We start from the raw sequence: 6,758 nt of genomic DNA on the forward strand, positions 1-6,758 counted from the left end.
TGAAATTCTGAATATACTTTTCCCACAATGTCTGTGTTCATAATTGCAGTAGTTATGTTAAAATTATGTGAACTCTAGCATAATGATAACTTAAAATCTCCAAATATTTGAAAATTAACAACACTTTTCTAAAAAAAATCCTTGGGTCAAAGAGGAAGTCTCAAGAGAAGATAGAAAATATTTAAGCCAAATAAAATAACAATACAACAAAACTTGTGTGATACAGCTAAAATAATGTTTACAGGGAAAATTATGGCATTCAATGCTTGTATTAGTAAGGAAAAAAGATTTTTAAATTAACATTTTAAACTTCTGTATCAAGACACCAGAAAAAAAAAACAGAAAAAGAGAAAAATATAAATAAGATCATAAATAAATGAAATTGAAAACAGAACAAATAGAGAAAACAAATAAAGGCTGATTTTTGAAAAGATTATTAAAATGTATATACCTCTAGACAGACTGACAAATAAAGAGAGATATCATAAATCGCCAATTTGAAAAATAAAAGAGGGCATATCAATACAAACTGACAGACATTATAAGAAACATAATGAAATATTATTAACAACTCTATACAAATGAATTAAACAACTCAGAAAAATAAGCCTTTTTCATGAAAGTAGGAAAAATTACAATGATGAGGTAAAACTCATCCAAGATGAAATAGATAACCTGAATAGTCCTTCATCTACTAAATGTGCAGTTTAAAAATATTGTTAAAAGGAAAACTCTATGAAGAGATCATTTAGGAATAGTACCAAATATTTAAAGAAATAATAACACCGATTCTACACCAATCTTTTCCGGAAAGAGAAGGGAACATTTTATTCAGTTTAAGCTTTTCTAGTTTCCCTTGAGATTTTCCTCTTTGACCCATGCATTTTTTAGAAGGGTACTGTTTAATTTCCAAGGACTTGGAAATTTTCCAGTTGTCATTATGTTAGAGTTCATATAATTTTAACGTGACAATTAAAAAGCTAAACAAAGATGCTATGAGAAGGGTGTTAACATGCATCCTTTTTAATATTAGATGTTCGCATATTTAAAGAATCAGAACCCCTTTCACATTATATATTTGATGAGTCTGAAATTACCTTGATGCCAAAACTAGACAAGGATGTTCCAAGTAAAGAAAACTATAGATTAATACCCCTCAAAACATAGACAATTCCTCAGAAGATATTAGCCAATCAAATCCATCAATATATAACAGGAATAATACACCATGGTCAAGTAGAATTTTCCTCAGGAATACAAGCCTAGTTTAATACCCCAAGTTAAGCAAGAGTAACTCATCAAATTAATAATCTAAGGAAGAAAAAAAACCATGAGATTATATCAAATTTAGTAAAAGAGACATCTGAGAAAATTCAACTTCCGTTCATAATAAAAATTCTCAGCAGAGCAGTAGGAAAAGAATTTCCTTAACTCAACAAAGACACTTAAAAAAACCCCACATCTAACAATACTTAATTGTGAAATACTGAATCCGTCACCCCCTTAAGATTGGGAAGAAGGGAGGTATTTTTAATTTCACCACTCCTATTATTTAATATTGTACTTAAAGTCTTTGTCAGTGCAACAAAGCAAGAAAAAGAAAGTGTACAGATTGCTAAGGAAACAAGCTGGAATTGTTCAAAGACTACACTGAAAATATGAAGAAATCTACAAAAAAATCTTGAATTAATAAGTGAGTTTATTAAGACCACAGGATATGTCATCTTTTAGAAATTAATTGTATTTCTATATGATAGTAAAGAACAACAAGAGATCCACATTTGAAAAAATAATATCATGCACAATAATTCTCAAAAAACAGTTCAATATACATCTTGTAAAATAGATTTAGAATATGTATGCTAAAACTACACAATGTTGTTGAGCAAAATCAACAATCTAAATAAGGTAAGAGACATACCACGGATTGGAAGACTAAAAATATTTAAGATGTCAATTCTTTTCAAATCGATCTACAGATTTGATGTCATTCAATCAAAATACCAACAGGATATTTTTTTGTAAATATAAACATATCTGAAATTTATATGTCAAAGAAAAATAATCATAATAGCAAAATGATTTTGGAACAAAACAATAAATATGGAGAACTCACATCACCTATTCTAAGGCAAAACAAAACCACACCAATTAAGAGTATGATATTTGAAAAGTTACATATCCAGAGGTCAATAAAATAGAATACAAAGCTCAGAAACAGACCTATCCAAATACCTGCAATTTGTTTTTGACAAAGGTGCAAAGGCAACTCAATTGAATAAGAAGAGTGTTTTCAACTAATAGTATTTGAACAATTGGACAACCATGTGTAAAAACATGAACCTGTATCTGAACCTCATGCCCTATACAAAAATTAACTCAAGATGACTTATAGATCTAAAAGTAAAACATAGAACTATACAGCTTTTAGAAGAAAGTCAGAGAAATTAAAATGAAAAATACTTGCTCTTCAAAAGACAATAGGAATGAAAAGAGATGCTATACACGTGAAGAAAATATTTGTAAATCACATATCTAACATAGGACTTGTAACCAGAAAGAAGATTTTTGAAAACTGAACAATAAAAATATAACACAATTTTAAAAAGGACAGATTTGAGGAGCTGCCAGAAGTGACATATAGATGGCATTTAAGCACATGCAAAGATATTCAACATCATTAGCCATTAGGAAAATGGAAAATTAATAGCACTATAAGACATTACTACAATTAGAATTGCTGAGGTTTTTAAAAAGATTTTATTTATTTACTCATGAGACACAGAGAGAGAGAGGAGGCAGAGACACAGGCAGAGGGAGAAGCTGACTCCACGCAGGGAGCCTCAATCCGGGACCCCAGGATCAGGCCCTGGACTGAAGGCAGCGCTAAATCGCTGAGCCACCCAGAGATCCCCGCTGAGTTTTTGTTTGTTTGTTTGTTTGTTTGTTTGTTTTTTAATGACAGTACCAAGTGTTGAAAATATGAAGCGACTGGAACTCTTATACTTTGCTGGTGAGAATGCAAAATGGTATAGCCACTTTGAAAGAAACAGTATGACAGTGTGTTACAAAGTTGTACATGTACTCACCGGATGATTTAGCAATCCCTCTTTTAGTTATTTCCCCCAGAGAAATGAGCACTTAACTTTCTTGAAAACATCTATGCCTAAATGTTTATGGTATCTATACTCATAATTGTTGAAAAATGAAAAAATCAAATATCCTTCAATAGATGAATGGGTAAGTAAACTGTGGATACAATGGAATACAATTCAGCAATAAGCAAGAACAAACTGTTGATACACAAAATAATTGGATGAATCTCAAAGGTATTATGTCAAGTAAAAGAAAGTGTCAAAAGGTTACATAATGTGATTCCATTTATGTAAATTCCGGAAAAGGCGAAATTATGGGGAAGAAGATCAGAAATTGCCAGAGTTTCCAGTGGAGGGAAGATTTGACTATAAAGGGACAGCACGAGAGAGTTTTCAGCAGTGATAAAAGTATTTTGTATCCTGGATGTGGTGTTGCTCACAAGAATAGGCATATATAATAAAACTCAGAGCCATACATCAATAAAGAGTATTCTATGTAAATTTTAAAACAATAATGATTTTTAAAATAAAATATCAGAAATTATTGAGCCAGCTAGTTGACTTGAGTAGTTAAAGAGAGAAGAGGCATATTGTTTAGAAAGAAAGATATCATTGTTTTTCCTGCATAGACTAACAGGAAGATAACTCTAAAGAGTAATGAAGGGAAAAAACAACCATTGTCATAACATACATTCCAACCACTCATTGTATGAATTGAGACAAAATTTGGGGAACTAAAGGAAAAGACCACAGTCTTGTTCTACCCATTCCAAGAAGGAAGGTATAAAGGAGAGAAAATTTGGGAGAGAAGGAATTATAATAAATGATCAGTTCCTTGGTTCTATGTCATGGTAATAAGTCTGAATGCAGTCCTATTGCTTTCAAATGATTTGAAAGTGGGAAAATCATTATGAAAGGAATATAAACTTGTGCCTTTGGTTCTAAAATAACTGACTCATTTACTTGCTGGGGTGATCCTATTAATCAAGCTATTCAATAAACACTTACAGAATATCTACTCTTGGCCAGATGGCAATAGAGTCACTAGGAATAGAGAAGTGAGTAAAATAAAGTCTCTGGTTTCAGGAGCTTGCAGTTTATAACAGGTGATAAGTGCTTCTCTGAAGAAGAATGTGGTAGAGTCAGGAGAAGGCAGAGGATGGGCAGGTGGTAATGGTCGCTATTTGGAGTAATCCTGGGTGACCTCTCATAAGCTGATATACAAGGGAGACCTGAATGGAACCAGTAGGAGAGGCAGGGGCATACCTGGTAGATTGTCAATCTGAAGGAACAAAGCCTGTAAGAGAAGTCTGGGCTCAACAAGTTCTATGAACAAGGAGACCTGGGAGGCAGGAGTGGAGAGTGAAAAAGAGAGGGAGAAGAAGTGAAGGCAGAGTGGTAAGTATCACAACCAGAAAGACCTTGAAGGCTATAGTAAGGGCTGGATTTTTCTCTCTGTGATACAGTTGACTGTGAGAGTTCTCAGCAGAGGAGTTTCATGATCTGAGTTATGTTTTAAAAGACACACTTTGGGCAATGTGTGCATACTAATCTTCAAAGGAGTAAGAGTGGGAGAAGGGAGATGAGTCAGTAGGTTTCAGCAGCCTGCTTAGACCACAGTGGTAGCAGTGCAAGTCATGGAAAGGGGTTTCAGGTTCTGTCATCCACTTCCAGTTTGTGGGTTTTTTTCCACAATTCTTGGATTCCATCTGGGTGTCCTACAATTACCTCAATTCTGACACTATCTACAGAGAGATGGTATTGGATCCCACAGGTTTCTACAAAACTCTCCTTACTTCAGACAGCAGTCACAAGTCTGCGAGGTCCCATGTGCTTGACTAATTGGGTACACATGAGAGGTTCCCATGCCCCCCCTCATTGGGTTCAATTAATTTGCTAGAATGGCTCACAGAACTCAGGAAACCAGTTTACTTATTAGATAATCGGCTAATAATAAAAGCATAGGACTCAGGAGCAGCCAGATGGAGGGGTGGAGAGGGCAAGGTGTGGACCTTCTTTTTTTTTTTTTTTTTTTTTTTTTTTTTTTTTTTTGCAGATAAAGGTTTGTTTTATTGAATAACTGATCTGATTAATGCTGAAGCCACTATGTACAGACAAGAGAGAGGGAGTTGTAGTTCTTGGTCTCTTCCTCCTTGGACAGAGTCTTGATGATTTCCTCCTTCTTGGCCTGGAGCCACTCTTCATGGCAATTGCAGGCTTCCTTGGTCTTAGATCTGCAGGCCTCAGCCTGGTCAGCCAGAAGCTTCTTGCGAGCCTTGTCTGCCTTCAGCTTGTGGATGTGTTCCATAAGAATCCACTTGTTCTTGAACACATTACCCTTCACTTTCAGGTATAGGCTATGATACATGTGGCCGTCAGTCTTCTTAGATTCACAGTATCTTCTGAGCAGCCTGCGTAGAATTCTCATCCTCCTCATCCACGTTACCTTCTCAGGCATTCGAGCATTGGCAGTACCTTTTCTCTTACCAATGCCCATATGCCTGCCCTTCCAGCGGGCCAGAGTGTTTTTCCAGCACCGAGCTCGGGAATGGACAGTCACAGGCTTCCAGATTATCAGCCCATCTTTGATCCGTTTTCATATCTGCTGACAGGAGTTTGCATTGGTGATTTCATTGGTCTCATTGGGGTCCAACCAGACCTTCTTTTTGCCACAGCAGAGAACACTGAAGGCAAGCCTCTTCTGAAGCCTGAGCGTACTCATGGCTGTGGCCGCATCGCCAAAAGGAAAGAACTAGACATGGACCTTCTATGTCTCTTCCAAGAATAAGCCACTCTCCCCCAAACTCCACGTGTTTGCCAACTCAGAGGCCCTCCAAACCCCACCCTTTTTTAGTTTTTATGGGGCTCCATTACATAGGCATGATTGATTAAATCATTGGCCACTTTTGATTGATTCAACAACCATCAGCTCCTCTCCAATCTCCTCTTTCAGGAGGTCCAATCCCCCAATTAGGTGGTTGGCTCCAATGGCAACCAATCCCCATTGTGAGATGCTTTTCAAAAGTCACCTCATAACATACAAAAGACACCTTTGTTGCTCTCATCTCTTAAGAAATGTCAACAGTTTTTGGTACTCTGTGCCAGAGGCGAATACCAAATATGTGCTTCTCATCATAAATCATAGGATTACATGTTAGTTACATTTAGATGTATTGCAAATTTGGATGCAAGAGAATTTCTGTGAAATGGTGTGTATGTGTTAATGGTGAGCCCTAGGTAGATTTCAAGGTTTGAAGCTTGAGTAACTGGGTGCCAAAGGAAGTAGTTTTTACAAACTGTAATTGACATACATTATTATATTAGTTTCAGGTATGCAACACAGTGATTCACATTTACATACATTACACAAAGATCACCACTGAAAGTTTAGTTTCAGTCACCATACGAAGTTATTATGATGTTATTGACTCTATTCCCTATGCTGTACTTTACATTTTTGTGACTTACTTGTTCTATAACTGGAAGTTTGTGCCTCAATCTCTTTCGCCTATTTTGCCCATCTTCCTACCCTCCCTCCTTTCTGGCAACCACCAATTTGTTCTCTGTATTTGAGTCTATTCCTATTTTGTTTTGTTTGTTATTTTGTTTTGTTTTTAAGATTCCACATATAAATGAGATCATGCAGTGTTTGTTTCTCTGTCT

The 6,758-nt window shown here is 35.7% G+C and overlaps 1 pseudogene; it reads right to left on the reverse strand.

The window, feature by feature from the left end:
- Window positions 1-5,159: 5,159 nt before the first annotated feature.
- Window positions 5,160-5,817, reverse strand: LOC100686314 (annotated as a pseudogene).
- Window positions 5,818-6,758: the final 941 nt, after the last annotated feature.

The sequence above is a fragment of the Canis lupus genome, chromosome 7 (genome assembly GCF_011100685.1).
Source record: "Canis lupus familiaris isolate Mischka breed German Shepherd chromosome 7, alternate assembly UU_Cfam_GSD_1.0, whole genome shotgun sequence".
NCBI lineage: Eukaryota > Metazoa > Chordata > Mammalia > Carnivora > Canidae > Canis > Canis lupus.